At 42.5% G+C, this 22,204-nt stretch overlaps 1 protein-coding gene across 5 annotated transcripts in view; it reads right to left on the reverse strand.

The window, feature by feature from the left end:
• The window catches only part of sipa1l2a (signal-induced proliferation-associated 1like 2, genome duplicate a), an 80,104-nt gene that overhangs the window by 51,566 nt on the left and 6,334 nt on the right, over positions 1-22,204 (reverse strand). The window contains exon 1 of one of the 5 annotated variants that reach the window (XM_035915261.2): positions 11,435-12,122. The exons of the other annotated variants lie outside the window; for them this stretch is intronic. The gene's annotated coding sequence lies outside the window, so the exon portion shown is untranslated. Of the gene's footprint in view, positions 1-11,434; positions 12,123-22,204 lie in introns of those variants that run through there. 5 annotated transcript variants of the gene reach the window in all.

The raw sequence follows: 22,204 nt of genomic DNA on the forward strand, positions 1-22,204 counted from the left end.
GCATGTCGTGTCACTATATTTAACAAGGGGCTTAAAGATGAAGGCAAGAAATTGTGTTGCGTCATGTATAATGTAGTGAAGAGAACTGCTGTGGGAAATATGTTTGTCCGTTACAAATGGCAAATGATGAATAATGAAGTATGTGTCTGACTGCCGTGTGGTGAACAATAACAAAGCCACTTATTTTTAATCACAGACAACGCCCGTCTTCAAAGAGCCAAAGCTGCAGATCTTGTAGCAAATACGACTTTATTATTTCTACAATAAATCCCGAGCTATAATTAGGAAGTCTCCCATACACATGTACAAAGACATTGTAGATCAAGGTGCATAGCAGTACTTCCATGTGATCCTGCAGGAATTTTTCTGTAGGCCAACACGGAAGTTTGCATCACCCTGGTTTCCTTGACAAACAGCCAATGGGATTTCTTAATAGGCTTTTATGGATTACTGCAGGGAAAAAACGACTCATGGGTAATAAAAAGTTTGTGATACTGGATTTTGTTCAGCAACATAATCTCCAATTAATGCAACTTTTATGATTTTTTGAAACATAAATGCCATTGCCGGAAGTAAAATGCTAATGCTATCTTATAAATGAACTACATCACAATTTAATGACTTCATCTTCCCCATCACTGAGCCTCCAAAGCTGCTGAATGTCTCAGGCAATTTTCTGCAGTCTCGTTAGCAAACAAACATCTCAGAGAGACGTAAAAAGCTTTACTTGCATATTTTATGTTTTAGAACAAAATGTGACGGTGTCAAAGGCATTTCTTAACCACATCCCTTTTTTTCCCCTTCAGGCATTTAACTAAACACTCATTCAAAAGGCTTACCAATGTCAAGTGCAAAATAGCAAGTCATTTCTGAGTTTAAGAGTCATTCCTGTATATTCCTCTTGCACTCAGCATCATGTGCTTTGCTGTGATGCTGCTCAGCACGTAAACCCTCACTTCCTGAGGGCTGTGTTGTCAGTTTGAGACATTATAATAACCCCCAAACCTCATTTAAGGGAAAGTAGGTAACAATGAATATACGCTAAAAAGGATATTACATCTAGCAAACTAAAACCTTATTTTTACACTTTAACTGGGGGTTATTAAATGTCCTTGGGCACACTCCACCACCAAGGGTTATGCATACGACTACCACATTTCCCTTTCACTTATATTTTTTCTTATTTGGCGTCGTCTGCTTGCATACTACAATATTCTGCTGGAAATGAATAATGAAATGCACGTCTGCCTGCAGTGTAGTGACAATAACAAAGCCTGGAAAAGGTATGCGTTGCACATACCACTGTTACTGTTGCTCGTAGTTAGGTTTCACTTCTACATCACACTCTTTGTACTGAATAGCATGTTAGCATGCAATCTTGGATGCAGCCTACATGTGTAGATCTAGAGCAGTCTGTTTAAAGGCTAACTTTATCCCTAAAGTCTTTGTGAATTGTAAGCCAATACTTAAGAGATATCCACTGCTTTGCAACACTAAACATCCATTATCTCAAGACAACATGGGAGATATCCCCTAGCCAAAACAAACATGGAACCTCGGGGGGAAAAAAATATTAAGTAGCTATTCCCATATTTCTTTTCCTGCAGCGAGACAGCCATTTTAGATTTTTCCTGGTCAACCAAATTTAATACCAAGTCTCCTTTAAAGGCATGACAGGAAGCAGTCTCCTGACCGACACCCAGACGTCGACTGAACACTGTTTTTTCACACTCGCAATTAGAGCGAGTGACAGCAAAATGTGCCACCTGCACAAACAGCTTTATCAGTGGTGACACTCCAATAGACGCTTTTAACGGATGACTGAGGACAGGAGGAACAAAGAAACTGACATACTGTAATGTCAGTGCATGACAACAAAACAGCATGACTGACTTCTCACTGTAGTCTGAGAGAGAAACAGACAGAAATCCTGTCAACACAGACAGAGCAAAGAACAATCAAAGCCTGACGTTTATTAGCGCTGTTTGCAGCATCGCGTCTGCACTTGAACATCTAAAAATGTTGAGGGGCTAAAAATAAGAGGACAACACCTCATTTTTAAACACTTAAAGGAAAAAAATATATATTCTGAGTTTTTGTCTTTCAAGCCAGTCTCTTGAAACAGCAGATTAGCCTATTTAAGTTCATAAAATCCAGCCTCTCCTTGTTTGTGTTGCTGCCTGGGGTCAAGCCAGGGTGAGCTGCCCTGGACAGGATAACCTAGTGAACATGGTGGTCTGTGTTTCTCTTTACTTTCTTCTTTTAGCCAATTTCCATTTGACAGTGATTAACGACCCGCACCATGTCTCGACCCCCACCTTCCTCCACCAAGTGAGGGTGCCACAGGCGACTTGGTCAGCAGAATCCGTGCTTCTGTGTGACCTGTTGGGAGGGTGTTTTCTGTCCTCTTTCTCTCCTTTCTTTTGTTTTGGTCTACACAAGTGAAACAGCAGATGGAAAGGGGTGAGAGGTCTGCTTTCGCTAAGTGGAGTAATGCATCGCCATTATGGGCATTTAAGACAAAAGGCCTGGTGAACAGGAGGAAGGAATGGTGAAGGCGAGATGGGAGAGAGGCCTAATTACAGTAATGAACTCATTTTCTGTCTGATGTTGGAGAGTCTGTCTTTCATCTTGGTTCATCCAGAGAGGAGTGGCCCAGCGGTTCTGACAGGTCTTAAAATAATCCTCTGACACTGTGTCCTGATTAAAGGCCCGCCAGATATTAATACGCTGTCAGAAAAGTGAACGTGTTCTGTCCACCACTCTGAGATTAATACTCTTCTTTCGCTAATAGGCCATTTCACCCGAGTGACTGACTTCTGCAGTCACTTGTGCAGAACTGCCACTGCGAGCACGGAGAGGAAGGCTCTCCAAGCAAAAGCATGAAGTGTGCTTTTGTTGGGTTTTGGTTCCAACTCTGCAAATGTTTATAGTTACAGATTTATCTAATGGACTAGTAAGGGCACGCTGAGTGAAACCCTGAGCTACTTGAGCTAGTAATGAGAAAACTGGAATTTTGCAAATGGTATTTATGGAAAAAGAGTCACAGTGCCAGGATGTTCGACAAAAACAGCACTGCACACATCAACGCTGAAGCACTTTGATGCCAGTCGCAAACACTTTTTGAGCGCAACATTATTAAGACTAATCCACTCAGCACTGACAGCACTTCAGGAAATTAGGAACATAGCGTGCGCGTGAAAAAAGCAGAACCGTGTCATTAGCCCTTAAAAAAAAAAGTTCTTGAGAGGAATACTGCATCTTCGCTTACCCGATTTGTTGGCATCAAGGCTCATTTCAGGTAGCAATTGATTCCCGAGTAGCTAAACATACCACATAATAGCACGCTGTTAGGCCTGGAGTTATCTTTGAAAATATCATGTGCTGCTTAACCTTGAGTCGCTCAGCTCGCACGGGTTGAGTAAATCGAGTGTTGCAATTGCTGAAAAGTCACCAAGAAGTCACAATCATTTCAGCAAAATATCAAGATTTGCATGCGTTTGAAGATCACAGGCACAATTTACCTTCAGGTTTTGCCCAGAAAAGACATTTGGCATGATATGTAACAACACCTTGAACTGAGATAATAACCGTCAAAGCATGAATCGAATTTTCACATTCCTATAAAATGTGGAATCCTCCTGTGTCCAGCCTACTGCACCTCAGGTCAAAGTCAGACGTGTTTACTTAGTCCCGACCAACCTGCCTGGCCACTCTTGCGCCTTTGGGGTGAACGCAGGCCTGTAATTATGGCCAATTATCTTTAATAAAGCCTTGTGTAATTGAGCCACATTAATGCTCCTCTGTTCTCTGCAATCAGGAAGTTGTAGCTGGCCTCGTCCCCAAGATGCCTCAACCTCAGGAGCCGAGGCCAAGCTGCGATGCAGTCATCCTCTCCTCTCCTCCTGCAGCCAAATTAGGGTGCAATGTAGACTAGAGGCCAAGATGATTACATCAATTTTCCAGCTCATGGACTTCATCATAAAACGGGTGAGGCAGTGTTGTGATGTGAATGAAATTTACAAGTCCTTCTCAATGAATTTAAAACTTTTTTTTTTTTTTAACCTGCCTTCTGCCATTTTACACTGACATGCTGCAGACAGTCAGACATTAGGATGTGTCTCACTGTGTTCATCATTAACAAGGAGGAAGGGGGGAGAAAATCCAAGCGGAAAGCAAACAAACCTGAAGGGACGTTTCACATGCTTCACTGCCCTCCGTTTGATTCCTCAATAAACTTAAAATAAAAACAATAAAATCGCGTTCCATATCACTCCGCACTCAAATGCGATCAAATCAGCGCTGCATACTGTGTTGGCACTTTTCCCTCCAAGGAGTTGATTTAAAACAACGTGGGAGCTCTGATTTCAATCCTCCATTGTCAGCAGCTGCTTGCAACCTTGTGCTGAGAATGGGAGGGGGGCATGTGCTGGTTTTAGATATTAAATTCATCAGACTCGCAGCAAGAGAAGGCTGGGGCAGAGATATCTGCAACCAGACACGGACATCTCCAATCTGATGGAGGAGAAAAAGGGGGGTGGAAAACAAAAAAAAAACTTGTATTCCTGCTTCACTGGAGCGATTCTTCACCTTAACTGGGTTGTTACAAAAAGAAGAATGAGAGGTTAAGCAGAGAAGGAAAAAAAAAATAGAATGGGAGTTTTGCCAAAACCAAGCTCAAAGAGATCGGTGCAATTAAAACCACAGAACCAATTAATTGGGCAATGTTATCCTTGAGAGTTCATTACTGGGGCCTGGGAAACCAGGCATGGCACCTTCCCCAAGGCCCTCCGTAACCAAAAGGACACTTGTAAAGAGGTGTTAAGACTGCGTGTGTGCGTGTGCGTTACTGATCACATGAACTAAAGCTATGAAAGTATGGACCAAAGAACACGAAATGCACCATTCAACTTCTTCCTTTTTCATCTGCTGCTCCCACAATTCAACCACACAACAGGGAATAATCTCCCACCAGCTGACACTCAAATTAAGACTGATGCTAAAGCCCTGCCATTAATGGCCGAAGCCACTCCTTCCTCAACGCGGCGATAGCGCAGTGTATCTGAGCCAGTAAGAACCCAATCATCAAACTCCACCTTCTCCTATTGTGCTTAGACCACCTACCGAACACCGTGATGTGCCAATATTGCCTGCAGAGAGTAGTGCTGAGATTTTAATGGCCAGTGTGAATGGAGGGTCACACCCTCAGTGGGCGGTAGGGAAGCTAGTAAAATGAGTCCCAGCCAGCTGCCTTATCAAGCCTGATATGATGAAACTACAGACTATATCAAGCCTTCTTATCCTTTAAAATATTCACATGGTTTGGAAAATACATAAAACTAAATTTAACAATATTAAAAAAAAAAAAAACCTCATAAATATTTAGGTTAAGTAGGGTTACGCAAGAAGTAAGCTACGGAATTAAAAATATTACTTCAGCAGTGACCAATTTCACAGTGTTGTCCATCAGCGAGGATAGAGGGATGTGACTGTCACTTACCAAACAGACGGTCAAAATCATCCTCCATTTACCCACTACCTCCCCACCATCCTTTCCTCCTCATAAGTCACTGTCACTCAAAGCTCTGGTATACTTGGAAATCAAATTTGGCATGTCCTCAAAGGCTCTGGGTGTGTAACTGGGGGTCTGCAGAATTTGCAAGTCACACAGAATGAAGGCCAGAAATCCTGACAGTTGTGCTTAAAATGAACACCCACACACACACAGGCACACGCATACACACAGAGAGAGAGAGAGAACTGGATGTGGTTCTGCATTACAACAACAATAAGCAAATGAGGAGAGGGCATGTTTGTTCTCTTAACCAAACAAAGAGATTACGCTTTTCTAACAACACATCAAGAGAAGAAGAGCTGCTGAATGCCAGCTTCCCCTTGAATGACATGCCAAAATGAGTGAGCCTATTCATTAAAAACAACCTCTCTTTAGCATTTTAGCATTCAACACTTAAAAAGGTAATACTTCAAGAATGCAAATAAGTAAACTTGGGGTAACTTATTTCATTATATGAAATGGAGACTGCTTAGGGTCCTTCTGGTTTTAATTTGGATCATGATTCATTGGTAATTGCAGGTCAACTCAGTGACTAAGTAAACAATAGGTTGCATGGTCCACAAAGTACATGCACAACAAAGACCACATCTTTAAGAAGAAGGGGAAAAAACCCACACACAGAGCGGAGACCGTTAACTAGCTAGAATTGCTGTGGACAAGATTTTGCAAACATCTCAGCAAGTTCTGACTTGTAGCAATCAAAGCCAAACGCTGGGCGGTTTATTTGTCGCAAACCTGTCCTGTTGACTGTGAGAACATTTGTCTATGAGTGTACCATCAGCACCAACATCTTTTAGTACTAATCTGCCATCTCATTTTTCTGTTATAGTCCCCATATGTGTACTGTGCGCAGCCTCCGACACTGTAAAAGCTCAAACAAAAACAAATTAAGAACTTCAGTCAAAGGGTCATTGTAAGCTTGTTAACCCTCTCAAGGCAGGCGTTGCAGATTTGCAACAGTTAAAAACTAACAACCTGATTACCCCACATACATATTTTATGAGTTTGTTTTTTTTTTTTTTTACTCAGAAGTACCACTGCAGGACTTGGTTGTGCATTAGCAACAAAAAGTTTGATTTGAGCCTGAGAGGGTTAAATTTAACGTCACTATTCATATCTACTCATGCATCTAGAGTAGCAGCACTTGCAATACTAATTTAAAAAACATCCCAGGTGTTTTATTGCAGGGTTGGATTTCAACTCATAACCTTCTGTTTGATAAGCAAAGATGATGTACTGCCATGCGATGTGCTAACAACCGCTGTATCCACTTCAAGATACGTCTCAAAAGTACTGTATTACTTTACCCATTGGGTCGCTGTGAAAAAGAATGTTCCCCTTACTTTCTTGTTACATATTTAGACATGTTTCCATTTCCTTTAATGCACTATTATCAGCTAGGCACTGGCATATATACACAGCAGGGGCAGGGGGGGTTTTTTGTTCCCAAATTTCTGTCAAAACTGGTAGCTTTCGACACTCTTGGTACACTGTGTCACCCCAAGCTTACTGGAACCAACAGTTGCTGTTGTTTCTATGGAAAATACACAACCTGCTATACCAGATTTTCTCAACTTGACATTTACAGTTGATTTCACCAGTGTTTTCAAACACAGAAGTTGTCTTGACAGGCCAGCTATACTAATAATGTCAGAGTGCTACTCTCTTTGGCAAGTGTCATTTTTTAAATATGCGCCAGAAAGAATGACACCATCCATGAAGTGATTTTCTGAAGGACAGTCCCTGGACTCCTATTTTTCCGTGATCTAGCTCCACATTTAGACTGAATTCAGTCCAAGATTGTTGACTCACTTGGTAACTAAACTTTTTGTAGAGGAAACCTGATATTTACCCTTTTAGGTTATGTCAGCTTAGAAGAAATACATCTAAAACACGCATACACACAAAAACATTCATTTTGAATTTGGACTTTTTACAGTGCAAACCATTTACAGAAACGAGGGCATCACCGCTGAAAAGTCTGACACAATCCAATATGCCTGGCACTGCCCATAATTACACAACCACACAAACACATGCAGTGACCTCATGAGAGAGTGATGATTGGCATGACAGCAGCAGCGGAGATTAAAGACATAAAATGTTACAAAAGAGTGGAGCCTGAGTTCATATGGGTGTGTGCTTGTGGAGAGAGAGGCTCTGAAGCGAAGCAACTTCCACAGGAGCATGAGAGACAATTAGAGGTTTGTTTTCTTTTTTATATCTCAGCGCATCCAGACCTGAGTTGAACCAACAGAAGACAAACAAGTAGGAAAGATTTAAAAGGAAAAAATAAAAAGGAGGTCAGACAGCACAGAGTAAACTATACTCTCACCCACTCACCCTTCACCCAGCCTGACAATGCACTGTGGGAAATGCCCACATTTACTAATGCCCAGTCAGTGCCGCAGGTGCACAGGTCTTAGGAGTAAAGAAGCTATTGGAAAGAAGAAGAAAAAAGACCAAAAAGCGCCCACCAAAGTATCTGCAGGAATGTAACCTCTGGCATAAGTGCAGCTTCAAAAGAAGTCTCTTTATGCTCTGTCTGCATTTTGATCTATATAAAACTCAAGTAAAAATCCTTTCACCTGTTTCCTTTCTAGATCAAGTGGACTAGATGGGAAGCTTTTCAAAGAGGAAGTTGCTTCATACCAGAATCAGACTTTTATACTTCCACAGCATCCTAAAATTGAACAGCTTTCCACAGACACAAGACGGAAAACGGCTGGAATACAAGTGGCAGTAGAGACATTTTCCGAGCTGAGCCGAATCTGATAATCTGCTTCTGTGGCTGCAGCTCTAACCCGAGGTGACGGTCCTCCAGCAGTTACCGAGCCACACCTCATCTGTCAACAGCTATGCTCTCACACGTACAATTAAACAAAAGATAGCTGTTTGCTTCGCTGTGGAGTTTGCGGTTTGGGCCGGTGGTTATTTGTAGCCTTAGTCTTATCAGGGAGGCAGCTTACATGAACATGAACACGCAGTCCGTTTTGCTACACCAGCGTGCCCTGAAGCCTGCTCTGCTTTGTGCTGGCTGTAGCTCCATCTGGAATGTGCTGGCTACAGCTGAGTCTGAGGCTCAGGGGTCAACCACGATGTGACTCTATTTCACTTGGTTGAGGGAACAGTGAGTATTTACCTTACAGAAACTACAAAAAAAAAAAAAAGAGTGAATTCTTTTCATTTCCTGCACACTTTCAAATCCCGTAATATCTACCATATGCTCCACTATAGACAAAGAAAAAGGCTCCGCCAGAGCAAAGTGGCCTAAATAATTGTGAGTCTGTAGAGTGAACTTTGGCTAAGGGGTAAATACAAAGACAACATAATTACTGCTAACATAAATGGAGTCTTAACACTTTGGAATTACCAGCATTTGACTCTTACAGTGTAGCCTGATTTTCATCTCAGTCACAATTAAAGATAAAAATAGCGACACTAACAACACCCAAGCTTTTTAATGTCAGCATGTCAAGTAACCGCTTACAACCTGGCTGGAAAAATATTTTAATAAGCCTTCTCTAAGGAGATGACAAAGAATGAAGAGCTAAAAAGTTTTGGTAGTTACAAATTTGGCTTTCTTACTCTTACTTGTGGTTAAAAACCAAACACCTGTAACTCACTTTAAAAGAAATGAAGCTGAGGGGAGGTTGGGTGATGAACAATACAAAGACATCGAGAGTAAAAGTAAATCAAGACGTGAATGGTTTAAATAATTAAAAAAATTAAAATAAGCTCAATAGAGAATTTGCAGAAATATACAATGCAATGAGTCAAAAAAACAAACAATGACTGCACATTGATTTCTTTCACATAAACATGGCTTCAAAGTCACTGTCTGCATTGCAAAGTTATAAAGCATGTTTTAAATTGATGTACATTAAGAGCCTCTAAAACAATCACTTAGTGTTTTTATATGCTGTAGGCTCATTAAACATCAAAACACATCTTCTTAAAGCACTTCAAAAGCTCTGAAGCTTGGTTGCGACTAAGCTGACAGTTCAACCCTCAAGTAATTTGTCATATTTCCAGTGCAAGTATAAAATACCCCATATGAATTTGCTGCATGGCTTTAAATTCCACTGCCAAGTAATGCATTACGGATGACAGCCATTGATAAAATTACCACTGCAGCACTAGAATGATGACCTTTACATGCCAAGATTAACATAATTACTAACAGCAATCCATCAAGGGGTAGCTTAAGCGCATCACATCGACAAAGTGTGGAGCTGAGCTATGCGTCAAAGCTATGTTCTGGAAAAGAGCCCCAGTTGCTTGGACTAAAGCTCATATAGAAGGAGCACAATAATCACGGTGCTGGCTATAAGCAGTGCAGGAGAGGCAAGCCTCCTCTTGGTTCTGCTTGAAAATGGGAGTCTCCTACCCCGTCGCTTTGCCAGCTGGCCGTCTGCCCAGCGCCTGCCGGGCAGCACACTGCCATTGTCCTTTAGTTGTTTCAGGGTGATCTGAGAATTAAAATAGACAGGACAACAGATTCTCCCTGTTTATTCGCATGGAAACAAAGAACAAGAACTGCAGGAAAGTGACAGAAAGCTCACAATGCACCAATTAAAAGATTAAAGCAATGTTGCAAACTTGGCTATGGACAAAGACAAAGAGTCCCCCGTTCTCTCCTCTGTTACAATACTAAAGAATACTGACTAATATGACTAATGGAATGCAGTGTTATTGGAAATCTGACTAGCAGCGCATTTACAAAGCACTTATTTAAAGGTCATTCAAAATTATCAGCGTCACAGTCACACTCCTAACACGCATGCAAAGTTTTAGATGTCACTTCCTGAATCCATTAGGTCTCACAGACCGAAGCTCCTGAATGTTCCCAACAGAAGGAGACTGTGCTTGTTCTTGGCTGCTCTGGTGGAGCCCCACGAACAGAGACCACTGTGCTGTGGCCCTTCTCCAAAAGGGACCATCTGTCCCCCGCAAACTGGGCCTAACCACAGCGGCCTTCTCTGCTATCGGGCGACAGAAAGGGACATGCAGGGTTGATGTGGCCCAGCAGGTCTCCAGAATAAACCACCACCTATTTCCATCAGCACACATCATCCCCCACCCCGCCACTTCCCAGCAGCCTGCTGCTTTCTTAGCTACAGCCATACCAATGGCAGCCTGTTCAGAAAAGTACACTCTCTCTGGGAGAGGAGAAGAAAAACGGTGAGAGGAGAACTCTCAGTTTGCAAAAGGAAAGTGTTCAGCTCGAAAGCTCTCAGAAGATCTGTGCTTCTGCTGTCAGGTCAGGCAGAGTCCACGCTGTCACATTATCACCGGCAAGAGAGGGGAAGTAGGTGTTTGACGCGGTTAAGACAGAGTCAACGCACTGACACAAACACATTCACACGCATCAGCTGGGCAGCAGCACTTATGCAGCCTGACAGCAGGGCGACCTCAGCACGCGTCGCCGCCATAGACTGTCTTTCCCTCCGTGTACTCAGTGCAGCAGCTTTTTATTTCCTTTTCAAAGTTTCTTCCTCACCGTCAGCCCGGTGCTGCTGACAGAATTTTGGTGTAAGAGAGATAATTTGGACTTCAGGGCAGCAGTTGCAATCTCTGCTGCTGACACAAAACCATCTTCAGTCAATCAGCGGATGTGAACAGAAGACAGGAGCAAGCACGGATATACAGATGAATCACTCATTTAGTCACCTCACAAGAACTGTCTGAAACACAGAAAGGCCATACTCCACTTTTTATAAAGATGATGCTGCACATAAATGCGACTCAAACAAAAGTTCATGTTAACTAACTTGCATTATTTAGCCTTTACACCATTTTCCTGTGTGAGGCCATTAAATGAAAAAGCAACAGTAGATAAATAGTTGCCATGCTTACCTGATTAATAGAGTCCTTTTTCATCAGAGCCATAAATTCTAAGAACAGAGACCTGTGAGCTACTGTGGTAATGAGCTCACTGTGGAGATGCTATCCAAGTGCATTAAATCCATCAGCCACTTGTTGAGCACAAGCCACCCAAAAGCACACAAAGAAAGAGAGAAACCCGACACACTCCACAGCAGAAAGCCTCAAAAAATAAACTGCAGCACCTTCCTTTTGCTCCTTTACTAACAGCTAGCTTGGAAAGAAAAATGGAGAAAGGTATAAAGAATAGAAGGAGAGAGTAAAATCAGGACAAGTCTGGCAGCTATTTGGAGTCAATTTAGTGAAATGCATACAGCTGCCCCTTAATGCACACAGCCCTCCCCCCTGTGACAAAGCCACCAACAGCTGAATGAGGCTGCAGCATTAGCATATGTAAGGGAAAGTAGGTGGCTGTGTTGGTTAAGAGTTGGGGTGGGGAGCTATGCTGAGTGTTGGTGTTGGTGGTTGGGGGCAGGGAATGGACCGTGACATTCAGAGCTTCTCGGGCTGACAGGAAGGACAAGAATGGAGGGGAAAAAAGAAGAAAAGAAAAATCGGGGGGGTTAGCTATTGTTCCCAGGAAAAGATCCCCAGATCAAGCATGTGACCTTCCAAGTTCCTCATGATGGCTGACATTTGGAGTGATGGGAGATGCAGGAATCCACTTATCCATTCTCTCTTATGAACTACAGCCTGGTACAAAGGTCTGTCTGGCAGACAGAGCTAGCAGCAACCACGACCACCTTAAACACAGAGATAAACAGAGAAAGGCCCAGGAGGAGGCATGGTTTTTTCCTTTTTTTCCAAAAATGATAATCCCTCTATCCACATGCCATATGCTAAGCACTGCATACTTTTTCCCATCAGCAGCAGAGACTGCAGCAACCAGACACGAGGGGAGGCAGGGAGGGGTGAGGTTATGATGTCTTCAGAGCAAGAAAGGAAGAGAAATGTATGAAAACAGAACTCTACAGGACACCCCTCCTCTGGTGTTTTGAAGCAAACAGCTGTGGTTTTAAGGTCTACACACTCTCCCGTGCACAAACACACACACCAACCAACAAAGATTAACTTATGTGCTGCTTCATATCATCTCATAAAAGTTGCACAGTGAACACTACAGATGATCACTTCTCTGTGCCTGCCAAGTTGGTAGTCCATTAAAGAAAGCTGCATATGGCACTGTAATTTTCACTTTCGACATTAGGCTGCCATTAAGTGTTTGTTGATGAGAGTCACCCGTGGTCAGCTTGCTGTGTCATGGCTCTAATATGGATTTAGTGAAGGAAGCTGGTTGGAAATCTGTAAAGGAGTGGCTGAAATATGGGTGTGGAGAGCAATAACTGTGACCTACACCACTGAGGAGAGTACTGCTGCAGAAGAGTGGCTTAAAAATGTGAACTTGTGCCTTTTTAGTAACTACAACCAACTATTTGTAAATATGTTTATGTAACTGAAACAATTATTTCTCAAAAAGTCAGCCTTCCCGAAACACAGGAAGGCTAAAGAAAGAGCATATAATGTTACATAATTAAGCTTCAAACACAGTGACAACTTTAGCCACTTCCTGTTAACGGCTTTGCTCAGTTTCTGGTTGGAGGTAGGAACGTGTTAATAGCAGGAAATGACAGACTTTAATCAAGCTGAATGAATGGCAGCGGGTACAAGTCTTTGTGCCACAGTCTTCCTTTGATCCAGCCTCGGCAGGCAGGTTCTCAGCTTTGATTTGAGTTGAGGGGAAGGAAAGAGTTTTATTTGAAGAGTGGGAAGCCCACAGGAGGTAACACTTAAGAGTTCTTGTCACTGCATCCCAGCAAACAGACAAACTATTCATCAGCCTACACACATGTGCAAGCAGGGCCTGTGGAGAAACGCACAATCCCACAAACGCTGCTCGTTTGCACACTAACGGACGCGTCTGATGGGTAATTTACATAGTGAAGGTAGTCATTACACAAGCGGATACGCATGCAGAACACCATACATTCACAAAACACTAAAATAACATCTTTTCTCAGCTCATGTTTCAAACACTCCAGAAAGAATTTGGACTCATTTAAGGAAATATACTGAAAATTGGGGTCTAAGCTAGTGGCCATCTGGTCCATTCTGAATGAGCTGAAATATAACGAAATAATGTAGTTTTAGTGGCAGAAGAGACACTTTTTTTTTTTCATCAATACACAATTCACAAACTTTTTCAACTCTTTATGTAGATTTAAAGACAAGCGAAGCATTCTTTCACTTATAGCTAATAACTTAATATATTGCACACCTAATGAAGTGTTATAGGAAATAATTTTGCTAGCTTTTTCTCCAGAGAAGCTAAGAAAAAAAAAGTTTTCCAGGGGTTACCACAGTGGTTGGAGCTGCACGTTTGATTTGAAACAAAACATCCGATTTATTAGGGCGAACACTTGGAACACACCAGCTTGTGTATCCCTGAGGCTGGGCTTGTGTTTCCTTTTGGTCTCAGACAGGGCATCTACACCATGTACGCCACTTTACATAAAAGAAAGTGAATAAAAGCCAACTAAAATCTAAAATAAAATTTAAATAAAATAAAACAGCCCAGACTATATCATACCTATGGCAGAGCAAGGGTAGGATTTGTTTTGTTAAGCTAGGCGTGGTTAAAAATAAACAAAAAAGGTTGGGCTAAATAAAGCTTTCTATACAGAAGCAGCACTAACAACTTAATATCAACCCTTTTCATCATATTGATGTCAAAAGCTTTGGAGCGTTCATAAAACGACTCGATGGAGAAAAATACTAATTCGACACTGAGATTCTTTGTGTCTGTGAAGCCTTTTGATTCTCAGCAACCTTGAGTGTGACTCGTGTCATTCCACAGCCAACTTGCAGCTTTCCTCAGCATGGCAGTGAGGAACCCATTGCTCCTTGCTATGTAATTACAGTAAACAAGTTAACAAAGGGGTTTGCCTGATTGCTTCCACCGGGGAACATTTAATAATCCACAGAGAATCAAAGGTACCTGTATCTGCTGAGATTGAGCCTCTTTTCATGAGTGTGTGACGATAGCCAGGCATGTGATACACTTGCTTCTCAGTATTTTTAGTCTGGCTGATAACAGCAGGCTGTGGGAGCACAAGTTTCTCTTTTAGTTATGTACAGAGGGTACTGTAAGGGAAATGGCCAGTTCCCCCTGCTGAGAGGAAGGCAGGAATAGCAGCTGGCAGGCAACAGGCAGACACATCATCTCTTGAATGTCACTACTCCCCTACCAACTCCCCGCCTCCTCTCCTTTCCACCTTCTCTCAGTTTATTCTGTATCTGTTGTCCAAATTCACCAAAGAGCCAGAGGCTGCGCTGCCGCCTCCACCATCCATCCATCCATCCATAACACTCCATCTCTACAACAGGGGAAGACAGCGAAAGAGAAGGGGGTAGTGGGCACATGAGGTGAGCGGGTGGAGAGTAAACAGCAGCTCTGCATCCCTCTATGTTGTTGCTAGGCAACTTTTTCTGCACATGACAGCCTTGAGTGACAGGAGACCTCCTTTCTGAACAAAGATGGAAACTTGAGGGAGGGAAAGGAGAAAGGAGGAGAGGGGCACAGAGATCAGCGGTGAGTCAGAGAATTCAGGGAAACACGCATTATTGCTTCAGGCAGTTTGAGGCACAACAAACACAAATGAAACACGCACACAAAAAGAGAAAATCAATAGTCTATAAAAAGAGTGGAACCAAAATGATGGCAGATGTGCAAGAGAATATCGATGTAGCTGTGATGGTTTCAAAGCTGTCAAACAGTTGTAAGATGATTAACAGAAGAGGTAAATAAAAAATACACTAAACACTTTTTTTTTTTTCCAAAATTACTAGACAACTTTGCCATTTGGATGTCTAAATGATTGAAATACATCGCTAGATGGTCAATACTATAAGCTGTATATAAAATATGGACGCAGTTGCCATGGCGTCATCTCTGGTTTGTGAAGACCCAATTTGAAGCATCGAATTTCACCTTATGGCTTTAACCACATTTAAACAAGACGGTGGAGTGCTAGCACTTGAGAGTGCACAACTAGCACTTGCGTGCTAGTTGTGGTTATTAGCTTGTAGCTTGTAGAATGCATCTTGTTAGCCAAGCTAGCTAGCTTGGTTAAAAGAGGAAAACTAGAACTTCACTTACACACACAGACTTCTTTTGTCTGCTAGTATGATCAGCCACACAACCATCCATCTTTTTGTCAGATAACTGGATTCAAATGCTCCAATCAACAAGACAAAGGTCCAGTTCAGTGACTCAAATTAGCCTAGCAGACAGCTAGCTGTGAAACCCCCCGTTCCTTTGACTCCCCCGTCACTCAAAATGACCACAGCTTTAATAATCAACATTAAATTTGCCTTTTAGACTTTTTAAAAGGATGAGTTAGACAACAACACACCCCTGTACATGTTGTCATGAAGAGGGAAATGCTCAGTTCAGCTGTAAATTGAGTGGTCGAGTGGTCATTCAGGGAACTTTTGTTTTCAGCCTCTTAGACAGTCCTTACAGCCCAATACATGGGAGACAACAAATAATGCTTCATTTAAAATCTGAGCACCACATTTCCCAAATCATTTGCTTTGCAACCGTAACTCTGTTTATACCAGATGAAGAAGACTTCATTCCCTGCTGCTATAATCACACTGCTGAGCAAACCCATAGATTAATTTTTGAACAGTACAGCATTGCCACTGGCTTGCTGAACATATCTTATCTGAGCAAGTTGTTTTCATTTTTTGCACACTGTATATCATTACCAATAAACATATGACTGGGATCTCCTGAGGCGAGCACCCATCCTAACTTTAGTTTGGTAAAAAAACAAAACAAAAGGCCAACACCAATGGTTCAGGTTCAGTGCATTTTGTGTGCAGCGCAGATGACGTCCTTCATCCATAGGGGAGATAATAAGGGTTTGTGACGAGTGCAGTGGTTAAAATTAGCAGGTGAATAATAATCACTGGCCAGAGAGCTGCTTTTCATTGGAAATTTGGCAGGGGAAAGAGTGCAGATGCCAAATCAGAGGTGCTGCGCTACGGACGTGTGCAGAGGCATTAAAGTAGCAAAGGAAAGCTGACACTGGCAACTTTGCCCTGTTAACGATATGGTTTCCAGTGTTTTTAGAGGACCGCAGAAGATGCCAGATGCCTGCTTCACAGCTGGCTAGAGAAGTTGGGTGTACGCTACAAACAAAACAACTGGTACAGCAAAAGCTAAATGATCATATGAATCCAGCTGCTGGAAATGTCGTAGGTGCTGAAAATGAAAGTCTACTACCAACGAGAGTGGAAAGAAAGAAACATGTAAGATAATCTAACTACTAAACTAAGAAATAAAAGATTAACTTTTTTTTTTTTTTATAAAAGTGAAGTCTGTGGCCATCTGGAGCATATGTTCCAGCAGAACAACTTCCTTCTGTAATTAATGAAGTTATCCAAAGGGAACAGGCTGATTAAGTGAGAACTCTGCTTATTCTCAACAGGCAGTGTTTCCAGGGCTCAGAGAGAAATGGCTCTGATAGAATTCCTGAGGACGAGGCGGCCCTAGTTTGTCATGCAGCTGGCATCTCTTTTATGGAGTCGCTTTCAAAGCTTTTCCCCCTACAAGTGGCACCAAAAACATCTGTTCCCAGGACAGCCACCCACATGAGAGGTTGCCCTGCGCTGGCAGGATGGCCTGTAGATGCAGGCAACAACCGACATGCAAATCTACATGTAAAACACCAGACAGCAACATTGTGACAGTTAAGACAATAAAAGATAATGAGACAGGACAAATAAGAATGGGCAGAGTGGGCATGGGAAATAATGACTGTATCAAAAAGTAAAAAATAACTTGAAAAAGCAAGAATGAAAGAAGGCAGAGAGACCCTGAATAAGAAAAGATGATAGGTAATAGTGGAAGAGGAGCACAATAGCTTGTAATTCAGAGGCAGTGTCTCCTGGCTGTGCAGTGGTACTTCAAATCTCAGGCAGAAGACCAATTTGACCTCCATCCTGTTCAAAGCAGTCCTGTTAGTGGAGGGGCCTGGTAATGTCTGATGAAGCAGCAGTAGCACAGCTATATTAAGGCTACAAAGACCAGGGTGTACGAGGTGCACTCTGCGAGTGCTCGGAGCTGTGTAAAACACTCTGTATCATTAAAGGCAGTGTGTTTAGGTACTGTCCACAGCCCTGTAAAGAGACTGCAAGTGGGGGGAGGATGGATAGAAGGAGGAGATGGGAAATGGTCCGAGTTATTTCCATTCCCTCAGCCCGTTTATGGAAACATTATGGGAGCAAGGTTCAGTTCTCACGGAGGAGGAAAAGATTTGGAGAGTGAGCGGGTAAGAGCGAGAGACATGAGAAAAGTGAAGGAGTGAGTGAAAGCGAGGGAAAGGAGGAGGGACTGTAGAAATGCTGCTTTTAACCATTTTCTCTGGAAAAGACCTCGCTCTGTGTGTGTCCTGCATTGTGCAGTTCTCCCTCTGGCAAAGGCCACAAAAGCCTCCATTTATCTCTCCTGAGCATCTAGCCTTATTGAGAAAAGGCCCTGAAAGGCAGGCAGCCATCACATGTGCCAGGGTGACATGGCTTTTCCCTTGTTAACACTTTAGTCTTGCACCCAGAGTGCACCCAACACAATTTCCACCACAGTGAGAGATTACTCCTGCCGACAAACGGGGGAGGAAGAAAAGAAGTAGTACATCTGTTCTATATATTTGCATTTCTTTGGTTGAGATCACAATGCACCACTTGACTCTGTGGAAAGCGAACATTCCCAGTCAGGCATGAGAAACCCACCCTATCAATGAGGCCTTTTTCCACCCTTTGGTTTCTTTAACCGGGGTAACGGCACATCACAAGGAGCAGCTCGCACAAAACACAATCTGTCAACTCGGAGGCAGACGGGGCCAGTTTATTCGCGATTCGCTCTCATCGCTTTCTATTTACTCAGAGTTCTCGGGAGCAAGAAAGGAGACCGAGAGCAATTTTAGGACATTGCAATGTGTGCTATTCAGCAATCTCCAGCTCTAATTGCAGAGGGAGAGGAATTTTGTACATCTCTAGCATTGAGGCACAACAGCTGCAGCTGGCATGGCATGCGGTGGGTGTGTTTAAGGGAGGTGTGGTGGCTACAAGTGTGTCAAAAAAAAGAAAAGCCACCCACACGCTCACACCTTTGCATAAATTTGCAAAAATGCATCTTTGTCGCATCATGCCTCTGCACTTTGTCTTTAATACTGTGCACACCTTACCATACTCGAGGGGAATTACTTTGCTCTAAATCTGTTACGCTCTTTTCTGCCGCCTGTCAGCACCACGCTTGATCTCACTGATTTAGACGGGAGTCAGCTGCCGTAAACAATTAATGCCTAGATGTCGTATACTTTAACTAACCAGTGAAACCAGCAGGTCGGATCCACGCATGTCTGACTTTAATAAAATGTCATCACTTCATCATCTTATCCTATTAGACACGTGAGAGCGCTTTTGTCACAATCAGTAAATGAACTCTTGACTTATGGGCAAAAACATTTTTATTTTAAAACAGCGAAGCATCACGAAATCCCCTCAGGCTTTATTGTGTTCTCAAGAAAGGATGTGCATGAGGTCACAGACACCTTGATCTTTAACCAAACCAAATCAGTCCTTCCTTTAGTCTGAGTGATGAAAAACGCACTACAGCGCATATCTACATATCGTTTTTGCAAGCCATCATCAACCTCTACTGATTGTCTGAATTGATATGTTCACATATCTTATAAAACGTTAAAAACAAAAAGTGTGGAGAGGAGGTTGGGAAAATTATTGCTTTTGCTTTATTCAGCTTCCACACAGTCTGCTTTTTTTTTTTTTTTTTTTTTTTGAATGGTAAATGAAGAAAAGTGTCCAGGGAGATGAAAATAGATGAATTAATTCCTCCTACCAGGAGCCAAGTTTACTGATAGGACCTGACGTGTGGGTCCTTGGTGATTGAGTGACCTTTGAGCTTCAGAACAGATTGAGGCCAACGATCTGATGAGGTGCCCTTATGAAGGAGGGGAGGGAGTGAACAGAGAGTGGAAATAAAATCCCAACAGTCATAAGGAGTACGATTCTACCCCACACCGCAGCTTCTCTTCCGCTAGCGAATGCACGTAAAAGTCTTTTGACATCAATATTTATGCAATTTCGGATTGACATACACAGAGCCGGAGCTAGAGTCTTTAATGTACTTGACCTCACTCGTGCAGAGATCAGTCACAAGATGAAGATTGCGCACAGGAAGGTGACTGTCCTTAATCACAGCACTGGACAGACTTTACAGCGGCTTCAAAAATAAACACAGATTTTCTTATTCCTCACTTCCTTATCTCTAAACTGCAGCAGGCTCCCAAGAATGTCACCAAGATGGCAGCATTTGGAGAAATCACCAGGCGCTGGCATCAGTATAAGTTACACCGACTCAGTGGAACAGAGGAAAGCCTTGCTTTTATTTTTGGTAGATTGCTGGACTATTTCCAGCAAGGGCTGATAAGATGAATGACTCCCACAAGCTGTTCCTACACACCAAATCTGCCTGGTTAATAAGAGATACACATACTTTAGCACTTTGTTGGAGTCTGTTGGGTAACGTTTGCATCTGACCTTGAAATATTTGATTTCTTAGCATTACTATCATCCCCGAGAAACCACAGACACTAACACTATTCGGTTCAATATTAAATCAATAATAAGCACAGCCCACAATGAGACTCCTGGGGCAAAATCCTATCATGCTTCTTTTCAGCACTGATAGCCCTATTCCCACAGAATTTGTACGACCGGGGGAGCTCATTTGATTTTGAAATGACAAATCCCACGTCTATATTTCGTGCACCACATTCATACGGGATAGTGGTCTTTATGTTTTACTGGAATTAACAGACATTACCCATTGGATATGATGTCAGAATAAATGTTGAGCGTACTGAAGAAAGACAGCTAAATGTTCCTTACCGCATGCTGCCTCACATCCATTTCATCATCCTTTGAGATTTCGCTCTTCTAATGGATTTGAGCGGGCTCTTTCTGCGAATGGGTCTCCATGCTGTGTAACAACCTGAGCCCCGTGAATGTGAATGTGCACTCAAAAAGCCAGTGCAGCCTTTAAAAGATGGAAACAGGCCGAAGAAAGATGCTGAGAACACATACACACACACGGCAAAAAGAGAGAAAGCAATAATAAAAAGGTACTGATTTGCACCACTGACATTATTACATTGTTTGGATGTGGTTGGTAGCAGGGCAGGGGATTTTTACTTTACAAATTATGGATGTCGCAAATTCACATGGGATTAAGGTCACAGAAGACCCTCACAGTTGTTACACTAGCCTGATAGTATGGAACCTTTGTCATTTGTAATGATTACTCTGTCATCGCTGATCTGGCTCCCATGTGTATAATATAATGTACTGTGAAAGAATGTGCACAATATATTTGTCTTTGTATAAATCTGTGCAAATAAATATCTTGTTGTTGTTTTTTTATTCCCTTTGTTCCTTCATTCAGTCTCTTTCCCAAACAACAACTGTGGAGATTCCAGTGAAAATTTGAAGCCTATACAAAGAAAGAGCAAGCTCATATGCATAAGAAGAGCAGACAATTTTCACACATAATCCTTGTTGAATGAGGCCTTACTGTACACCACCTTGCCATGGGCATGTTGTCTATTCTGCAGGACAACAGCAAATATATAACAAACAAGTAAGCATTGACTAAACAAGAAAACATCTCTGTGTGAGGAAAGGGAAAAGCAAGACCTCTCCTCAGGGACCCCCGGGCTCAGACCACCTTTCAGTGGAAATTAAGCAAAATGACAGGAAATAATTAACTGACACTAATTTCTCTCGTTATGCACCCCCAGGATATGTCAAATGTCATCACCTGAGAGATCTGCGTGTGTGACCTGATGACTAGCCGTGTAGCTAGCTTAGCTTTCTGTGAGGATATTGAAGTAAATGCACTACAAACTATCCATCAAAGGTTGGCAGCTTCCTCTGACCTCTGTCCTTTGGTATCTGTGTTTTCTTCCCAAACACAGATCATCTTGAGACAGATGAGAACAATGTAATTATACAGCTGCTCCTGCGGTCAGATATACAGCACCTGGCTGTGCATCTAGCATTTGTGTGTTCATTGGTTCGTTGTGTTTTGGCTCGAGCTCATGCAGCTTAGCGCTGAACTGCCTGTGGCCCTACAGTCCTGTTTACATTTCAGAGAGCTTCCAAAGGCTTCCAGTAAACATGGCCTGGGGAAGGTAAGCACTGAATGAACACACAGCTGTGGAGCTATGTAAGAATTACAAATACACAAATCTCCTGTCAGGGTCCTAGCATACTGTCTGGGACACTGTTTGTCCTGATTGTGTTATGTAATCTTATTTTCCTCTTCTTTTAAAGGCAGTAAACCCATATAAAGACTAGCACTCAGTGCTTTCCCTCTAGCTCTGCATTCTGCATCTTGCCACCCCCTGTGGCTAACCTCCAAACATCCACAGCAGCTTTCAATACACTCCGCTGCAGAGGAGGAGGAGGGGGCAGTTGAGCTCCTTCACAGTGACAAACAGTGCGATTACAGAAGAAAGAAAAAGGGAAAAAGAAAATCAGGCCACTGTCACTCAAGATCATTATCCTCCATCAATAATCTCTACAAATCCCATGGAAGCAGGGCTAGACAAAGAAAGAAATAGGAAGGGGAAAAAAAGAGATGGACTATAATGTTCTAGC

The sequence above is a fragment of the Neolamprologus brichardi genome, chromosome 13 (assembly GCF_056152115.1).
Source record: "Neolamprologus brichardi isolate AB-2024 chromosome 13, ASM5615211v1, whole genome shotgun sequence".
NCBI lineage: Eukaryota > Metazoa > Chordata > Actinopteri > Cichliformes > Cichlidae > Neolamprologus > Neolamprologus brichardi.